This window comes from Rutidosis leptorrhynchoides, chromosome 1 (assembly GCF_046630445.1).
Source record: "Rutidosis leptorrhynchoides isolate AG116_Rl617_1_P2 chromosome 1, CSIRO_AGI_Rlap_v1, whole genome shotgun sequence".
Lineage (NCBI taxonomy): Eukaryota > Viridiplantae > Streptophyta > Magnoliopsida > Asterales > Asteraceae > Rutidosis > Rutidosis leptorrhynchoides.
In genome coordinates, this window is record NC_092333.1 from 46,861,473 (window position 1) to 46,871,077 (window position 9,605).

Consider the following 9,605-nt stretch of genomic DNA (forward strand, 5'->3'; position numbering starts at 1 on the left):
GGGATACGGACTTAATCATAGAATGAGATGATCATAATCACAATCATGTAAATATCTTGATAAGGAACTCATGGAAAGGTTTACAGCGGTTGAGGGTAGTCACTTAATTACCACAGGTGCATACTTTAAAGAAAATTATTGAGGAAATCAACAAAAGGTGAGGGTATCCTCTATCATGACGTATAATCTAGAAACACATGATGTAGAATATCCTCAAGCAAATTCCAAATTGCTGCACCATTGAGTCTCACTACTAATTGGGATATTCAAGCGATCAATAAGCGTTGAAAATGTTCTAATTGACTATGCATACCGACTTCTATCAAACTTTAATTCTTAAATCGTACCTAAACTCCAAAATAGTAAGTTTATCTCAATAAGAGTGTCTTTCCTGTGAACGGGTTGAAAAGTGTGGTTCTATATTACAGACAGTCCATGAATGAATGATTTAAGTTAATTGATACATAAATGAAGAAAAGAGATCTTCATCGCAAGGAAGTCAATTGGAGAACTAAATCAAAGTCAAGACTGCAATGTGTTGTTTAAAAAAAAAAAATGGCACATTGCATATCAAGTTATTATATCATGAAAACAAAAGTGAAATCATGGAAGACGAAAATATCAAGGTCAAGATAATGATGAAATCGAGAAGAGAAGTCTTTGCAAGAATACAAATGAGTGTGAAGATTACCAAGAAGAACTTAAATCATTCATACTTCAACAAAACCATTCTATTGGACTTATTATCATTGTCTGTGATATGGGACTGTACCCATTAAGGCCTAGACAGCGAAAGATATTTTCAGAGAGATATTCTGAATACTTACTTATTAAGAAAGCTACGTCTTTCATTCCGTTTCCTCCAATAACTTTAATAATAAAGAAGGAATGAGATTGATAGCAGTTGGTTGATTGCACGATTGATAGAATATTGAATATACTATGAGATCCATCAGAATCATATGAATTAAAAAGTATACGTTACGATAGAAGCTAATGGCTGACAGGGATATTCCAAAAATTACTATGAGAATCTTCCTGTTCAATTAGACCTATCGTATGTGCTTGTGGTAACGGAAAGCGTCAATAGACTTGTGCTCAATTGACTACCTAATAAATCGTGCGATCTCAAATGATGTCTAAGTCAATGATTGAATCTAACATAGCAATATGTTAATGTAATTAATTAACTTGATCATCAAAATGTCTAAGAGGAAAGTCTTTAAAAGTTTAATGAATCTAGAAACCATGTTAAAATCTTTTCTCTGTTATTGTTTGCTTTTACTTGTGAAATTTTGTGTACATACTGTTGCCTGAATGTTAATTGAACATGTATAGATTTTGATAATTTAGCTTCTTTAGGTTTATGACTTACAGAAACTGCTTCCTGTAAATAACATGTTTTATGCCATACAATCTTGGATCTTTCTTAACCTTGATCATTGACTTTCTGACATGAATTGTACTTCATTTGCATTGTTATTGTGAAATGTTTTAAAATCCTAAAAACTACAAAAAGATTTTTCAGTGTGTTGATGTTTATTTTGAAAAATACAAAAACATTTTATTTGTTTGCTTATGTGAATATGTGTATATTTCCTTGAAGTTACAAATAGTGTCTCGACGTCAAAAAGAAACGAACTACACATCTCAAATCATAAACTTGTTAAAGTCTTCAAAACGAAAATATTTTGCGTGTAAAATCAGCCAGTGGATGTGAATAGAGGGAATTATCGGGGGTTATGTATCAAAAAATAATTTTTTAATTAGGAGGAGACAGTCGACCGATTTGTACTATAAGTCGGTCGACATTGAACAAAAATCGACCGACTTACTTGCTTGTTACATATGTCGGACGTTTGTTACATATGTCGGTCGTTTGTCACGTGTATCGACCGATTGTCACATATGTCGGCCGACATAATCACTTAGTCGACCGATTGTCGAGCTGGGTATAAAAGGCCCTCAGACGGCCGATGTTCTTTATTTCGTGCGATTGTGTTGATTTACCAAAAAATTCGAATTTTGTAAGGAGGAGTTTTTGATCGTGTTTTTCTTATACAACTTTGTTTCGTGATTCCAGCGCCGTAATCCAATCGAGGTAACTCCTTCAAAATCGAAAGTTATTGAGGTTTCTTGCTTATTTTTCTTTTTTGATTCGTTTTGTGTTGTTTAGGACTTGTTAATGTTAATTGTTGGTTAGATAATGTAAATCGGCCTCCTCTGTACTTGTATTAGTCATTGATTGAGACAAAACCACATTAAATCGACGAATTTGTGTTCCGATCTGTGTTTTGTTTCGTCGTTCAGTCGACCGATTGACCTCCTAAGTCGACCGACTTACCTTATGTCGGGCGACTTTACAAGTCGATCGACTTGTATAAATGTCGGTCGACTGTCCTTGAAAATCAACCGAATTACATAGTATGTCGACCGACTGTTGTTTCCTGTATTTTTTATGGTTTTCGATTTAACGCTTTTCGATTATTGTATATATGTTTGTATGGCAGAATAAATGGCTCAACTAGGTAGTCCAGTGAACGAAGACGTACATGAGGAAGAGGTGATTCTGTCCAAGAATCTTCCAGGCCCGACGGCAAGCGAAAATGCCAATCTAGAGGCATGTCTAAACGAGGAAGGACCTGAAGCAAAGGAAGGCTTCGTTGATATTATCAAATTCTTGAAAAGGTCCAGGATTCATACTGCAATAACTCTAGAATGCAAGGCATACTACTCACACCAACGAGAATTCTGGAACAATGCTTCTATCGTCACTGAACAAGGAAGAAAGGTGATACGAAGCAGCGTTGGTGGTACAATTGTAAAGATCTCGGCACAGACAGTTCGTGAAGACTTAGGTTTTCCAGATAATGATTCTATGCCAGTCACACTGAATAGAACTAAGGTCCGAAGGTGTCTAGTAAGATGTGGATACTCTGGTGATCCAATGAAAGGAGCTGTTAAGAGAACTCGATTCTGTCATCAATACAAATACCTAACTTTGGTGTTGTTGAGATGCATGAGTCCAATGGTAGGCGGTTTTGATGAGCTGAATGAGACTTATAGCTCAATGTTTGCAGCACTAGTTCTTCATGCGGACTTCAACTTCTCCGAAGTAATTTTCAGAAGCATGTTGGTGAACGTGAAAAAGAAGAGCCACTTAATGTTTCCTAGGTTCTTGCAGGTGATGATTGAAAAGCAAGTGCAAGGTTTGAATAAGGTTTGGGAGGATGAGATTAAGCTGAATCATCTGAACGATTTAACTTTCAATCGAGTCAAGCAAAAGAGAGGTCCGGATGAACCATTCAAGAGATTGGTTGGCCACCTCGCAAATGAAAACTATGTATGTCTACCAGGTGCTTCCTGTCGTCATGAGAACAGTACGTCTGGTAATGAAGATGATATCGTCGCAGTTGGTGAAGATGATCAAGAGGTTAATCAGCCACCACCAGTTGTTCCAATTGAACAGATATTGGTTGATGAAGACGATGAAGGAGATGACCTTGACCCTGATCAATTCAAGCTGAGAAAGCGAAAACAATCTGAGGGTCCTTCAGCTACGACAAAGCCAAAACAGAGGCGCATAAGATTCATTAAGAAGGCAAAAAGGACTGAGTCGTCCTCCGCTACTGAACAGCGACAATCACAGCAATCACAACCACAACGACAACCTTCAGCTGCTGCTACTCAAGAAACACGTGCTGAAACTGATACAGGAGTTCATGCTGCTGCATCCACGACTGCTATTACACAAGATGCTGCAGTTTCTATATTAAGTGAGAAGGTTGTCAATATGGCTTCTGAATTTGAAAAGTTTAAAGAAAAAGCTGATGAACGAGAGAGAAGAAAGGATGCTGAGATTGCCAAACTGACCAAGCAGGTTGAAGATCAACAGGTTGAATTGAAGAAGTTACAAACTAAGTTTGATGCTCAGAATTTGCTGATTGTAAAGGCTGAGACTACAGCGAACAAGGCACTGTCGAAGGTGCTTGAGTGGGAAAATAATTTCGATATTGAGGCTGTTGATCTCGAGGAGGATATAGACTTTGGTAATTTTAACGATCAAGGCGAGGATGAGCTAGGTTTGGATATTGCTAAAGGCACAAGCGAGAACCCACTGTCAGTAATTCCTCTAAATATTGATTATTCTTTACGTGATTTTTTGGCAAAGCAGGATCGTCTGAATCACTCAGTTGTATTTGATGATTTAGAAGAAGGGGAGATCCCGCCGGATCTAAGCACTGAGGAGCAGGCCGAGCTAGTGCGTCAAGAGCAACAAGCAAGTACTTCAGCTGACGCAACTGGTAGCTCATCTTTTGAGAATCGTTACGATTCTAGTGATGATTTTGAGGAAATTGTCGTAAGTAATGAAAACGACAAAGATTTTGATGAAGTAATTATTGAAGATGAACCAATAGGTGATTTTCCAGAGTACGAATGTAATAACGATAAAGATCTACCTACATTTCAAGACTACTTCAAAATGAATGAAGAGCTTCTAAATCGTAAATGCGAAGAAAAAGAAAAGACCGAAGATTTGCCTCCAGGGTTTTTACCGGTCAAGATAAATAAAGAAAAGATAGAAGTTCTAGAAGCTGAGTGGAAGATCCTGTTGAGGATCAGAAAATATTGTGAGAAGCCAGCGCCGGAACCTGAATGGATGAATTACATTAATAGACCGGCGAATCTTTTGGCTAAAGGAAAAATAATTGCGTGGGCCTACATTAAAGAGTTGAATATATACGCAATAAAGAAGGAGTACGGAGTGGATTACATCAAACATGGATACGAGTTCACGTCTCTACCGTACTTTGAATTTATGCAAGTGGCTAGGCTCAAAATGTTATATAGGGATTATGACGGAATTCCTAATATTGTCTGCAAGAAGATAAGACACTCGTACTTGTCAAAGAACTTTGAGGGATTCAGCCCTCAATTTCCCACGATCACTTATCGAACAAACAAGAAAACGGGCGAACGAAGAAAGATTGTCAAATACAAGCCAGTAAATTATATGAGAAAGGTTCCTGTGATGAAAATGCCGCAGAACTTTAGCCCACGTTTTCGCTGGTGGTACTACGATGAACGCTCAGAGGAGGCAGTCATCGTTTTGGACAAATTGAAGGAAGATGAGACAGACTCGATACGGGTTTTAGATCCCGTTTGGTTGAGAAATTGCTGTGAAGCTGACATCTTCACATTGTACTACAATCGGATGCTGTACAGGCCAGAAAATAGAGTTCAAGCACAACAGTACATTCGTGTTGCAAAGGTTTGCTATTTGAATAATATGGTTACAGATCCGTACAGAGATTGAAGCAGATCGAAGACTTATGAGGAACTAGGTCTTAGGGGGAGTTTGTTAGTGCATATTTTGTAATCCCTAGTTCCATGAACTTTAACATTTTATTCGATCATGTTGTAACCTGTAAAATTGTTAAACGTTGATTGTCGATGTGTTATTTTATATTTGTAAACGTTTAAATATGATTCGTAATATTATTCGACAGTCGGCCGACTGACATGGTCAGTCGACCGACTGTCATCCACTGTCGACCGACATAGGAACTGAGGTATTTAAGCCTAATTAATCTTCATTAATGGAGTTAACAACTCTGCACATTACACACACACGAAAACACTTCTTGGTCGAGTCTCTCTCAATCTTCATGTCCAAATACCACAGAATGTCAGTCTAGGCTTCGTGTTTATCAAGATCTAGTCTTGGTTTGACTTGTAGGAACCCGAAAACCCATAGATATTCGTTTAAGCTCTTTCTATTGTTATTCCGCCTCTAGATCGTGTTAGGTTGATTCTAAGATCCTCTCTCAGCGTCTACAAACATGACTATTAAGTTTGGGATGAATTTATCAGTTCAGAATTTTTCACTCATAGGATCGTGCTACTGTATTTAAATTCTTATCATTTTAGTAACATGACTATTAAGTTTTGTATGAAATTATCAGTTTAGTAACATGACTATTAAGTTTGGTAGATGTTTGTGTCAGATTGAATTTGGAAATCACATCATTTAAAAAGTCATATACTTGATGTGCCTATAGCGAATGATGATCATTTACTCGTGTTGTTTCTATAGATCACAACCTGTATTGGAGAAGATTTCGCTTACAGATGATTAGCTAAAGCTTAGTTGATTTGGTCAGTTAGTACTTAGCATAATTCGCTAATGGTCAGTTAGTACTTCGCATAATTCGCTAATGGTCGGTAAGTACTTCGCTTAAGTGTTTACATGTAATATAGAAAAATGTATGACGTGCCTTATATTGTGTGAGTCATAAAGCCGATTATCACTAGATGAGATATTTTATCTATGTAGCACTCGCGAATCAACAAAGAAGAATAAGGAGTGAGCTCCAAGACAATAAAGTCAAGCAAGCTCATGAGAAATGTTCGCTTTTAATGGATGATGGAAGATGTGTTGGTAGGTAACAGGTCAAGTGGGTTGGGTTGACCTATTTGAGCATATTTCATCTTTTTATTTTTATTTTTTATACAAAGTATGCAAATTCATATATATTTTATTTACATTATATAAACTCACATCTTTTATGGTGGTCCAATAGGTGCATCAATCTTATATGTAATCATAGTTGCAATTTATAGAGCTTACTTCACTATAATTGGCTCGATGACTACAGGTTCTCTGGTGTCTTTCATTCTCTACATTATCAATGGTCGGTAATTCTAAAATTATAATTTGCTGGGGTAATGTTTTTTATTCTTCCAAAAAAAAAAAAAAATTTGATTACACTGCTTGAACACATGATTTGCACTCAACTCTTTCATTATTGTTTTTGTATCTCAATAAAAGATATACAAGAAAATGCTAATGATTTTGTTGCAACAACATCTACTCATGATACACACATTACTACAAGTTCTGCTGTCAATGGCTCACAACTGCTAAATGCTGAAGGTTTGTATTCTTGTGCGTATTCGTTTATTTTCTCAATCTTTTTTTTTTTTTTTTTTTTTTTTTTTTACAACAAGCCATTGCTTTTATGAAGCTTAAAATTGGACATCTACTATACTGAATGCAGGTGGTACTACTTTTTATGACGACCTTGGTGAATATGATAATATTTTCAATAGTTATGGAGCAAATTGTAAGGGAACACCAAGTGGGACCAATATAATAAGCTAAGGGGGCTGGGAATCGCAAGAATTTAATAGTCCTCCATTGAATGAGATAAGAAAGAAAGGTTCGGAAATGGTCGGATTAGCTGGATTGGTCTAAAATTTTTGATAAAACAACAGGAAAACCATGGGAGAACTTATACTAAGAACTTTGTCTACAAAGATTTCCTAAAGAACGTAAACACGCAACAAGTGTCAACTACAATACCTCTATTCATAGAATTCATTAGAAAACAACCGCATATTATAATTACTCTTCAAAACTTTTAGCAGTATCATAAACGCTAAATATTTCATTTATAGCCTTCTTATGATATGCATCTTCAACAGTCGGTATATCTAACAATTTCTTATGTAACAGTATGGACGGGATCACTCCTGTAGCAGATCTAAAACCCGGAGACAAACTCAAGACCATCAGAGCTATAATATATCGAACATGGCTGCACAGAATTCCACCAGAAGCCTGTACATTGATATATTTGTTGAGGTAATTGGTAATGATTGTTGTACATTCGATGATGAGGTAATTTTTAAGCACTTAAAAGGGCGATTCATGATATACATATTCTTTGTTTGTTGATCTTTTTGTCCGTAACTCATGTTTATAGCTTTCACATTTTATATTGTCATCCTTCGCCTCATTCATTTATTTATTAAATGGGATGGGATTATGATTCTGGATTTTTAAACTTTTATAGCCTAAAATTTCATACTATCTTCTGTGTCCATTGTAATTGTAATTATTTTTAAAGATATGTCTAAGAATTCACATGCTTGGATATTCTAAATTCATCTTATTGTATTATGTTGATTATGTAAGATGTATACTTGAATAAGTTTGTGTGCAGATGGTGATATGTTCTTAATTTCTTTGTGTGGCTTACCTTACTCAGAATCCAGTTTTAGTTATTACAAATGGTAAAGCTTAAATTGCAGACATAAGGTAAAGCAAATATGCGGCAATTACGAGGATATTTTTTTGAGCTACTTGGTGATACTTTTTCACCTGTTCCATTAAGGTCAGGGACCTGTGTCATTGCTCCATCCATGGTAAGTATATTCTTCCATTTTGACTTTTTAATTCACCAAATCATGTTTTTTACTTTGATATTTTTTTAAGTTTTTTTCATTTTGATGGCTGAGATTTCAGCATGATTTGTGGTACTAGAGCAGTAGAAGACATAAAAAGTACCATATAGTTAGCACATACATACGTGTTACATTGACTTATTGATTGCACAAATCTAATAGATAATTACTTCAATAATTTATATATTAGAAGTAATTTCAGGTTACCTTTTAATTGATTTCAAAGTTCCATGATTCGTAGGGTTTTTTTTTGCTATCGTAGTTAAAAAAAGGTGTGGAAGTAGGTGCCCCTTCTGGTCTCCTTTTTCATGCAGGCTCAAAGAGCTAAATTTTCTTATGGTGTAGCAAGAGTTTTTGACACTAAAGGGTCAAAACGTGTTTCGAAACGGGTTATTTCTTAGAGAGTTGAAAAAAATTGGCCTCGGTTGACCCACATACACGTCTCTTTTTTAATTTCAGGTGAACTTATGTCTTGATTATTACTATAAAATATGATAATTACTTCAATAATTTATATATTAGAAGTGATTAGTTTGAAGAAGAAGAAGAAGAAGAAGAAGAAGAAGAAGAAGAAGAAGAAGAAGAAGAAGAAGAAGAAGAAGAAGAAGAAGAAGAAGGGACAAGTGTTATGGAATGAGGTTGATTGTAATGAATTTCAACTGTTTTTCTAACTTTTAAAATTATGTATTGTATTTGAAGAGTAATGAATTTCAACTGTTTTTCTAACTTTTAAAATTATGTATTGTATTTACTCTGTACAAATCTGAAACTCTAACTTAAGTACATTATCAATTTACATGCAGTTATATGAATTTTCATTTGTCCAAACCTTATAATCATCTTCTTTGATTAGTGTGTTTTAGGAGTCTATTCCAAGACCAGTTCCCTGTAGATTATCTATAGGTTTAATTTAAGTTACCATTGCACTCTTTCTACTGAAGTCACTTTTATCTACAATTTTCTTTCTTCGGGTATGTTAACTTACTTTTGTTAATTCCCTAATCTTTAAGATGCATAATAACTAAAGGTGGCAAGATGGGTCGGTGGTGGAATGGAGACCGGGCACCGATTGCTCTTACAGTGACTTCGTTTTATCTTATAGGTCAAGCCGTTCAATTACAATTTCCATAAAGTTTCACATGTAGTTTTATTTCAACTATATTCATTTTTTTTACTATCATGGAGAAAATACATGAAATTTGGAGAAGTTTAAATGAACAGTAGATTGTTACATTGTAATTGTAATCCTTAATAACGTTTATAATAATAATAGTTTTAATACACAAATGTTATCAATATTGAAGTGTTTCTTCATTATAATTGTATCATACAGCTAAGCTAATCAGTCTCATACT

At 35.2% G+C, this 9,605-nt stretch overlaps 1 long non-coding RNA gene across 2 annotated transcripts; it reads left to right on the forward strand.

Moving 5' to 3' along the window:
* Window positions 1-5,972: 5,972 nt before the first annotated feature.
* Window positions 5,973-8,804, forward strand: LOC139859577 (uncharacterized). Of its 2 annotated transcripts, XR_011763167.1 has the most exons (5): window positions 5,973-6,225; window positions 6,338-6,937; window positions 7,062-7,648; window positions 8,098-8,211; window positions 8,710-8,804. It is a non-coding gene; the product is annotated as an uncharacterized lncRNA (long non-coding RNA). The 2 variants fall into 2 exon arrangements; XR_011763165.1 differs by having other exon boundaries at window positions 8,098-8,798.
* Window positions 8,805-9,605: the final 801 nt, after the last annotated feature.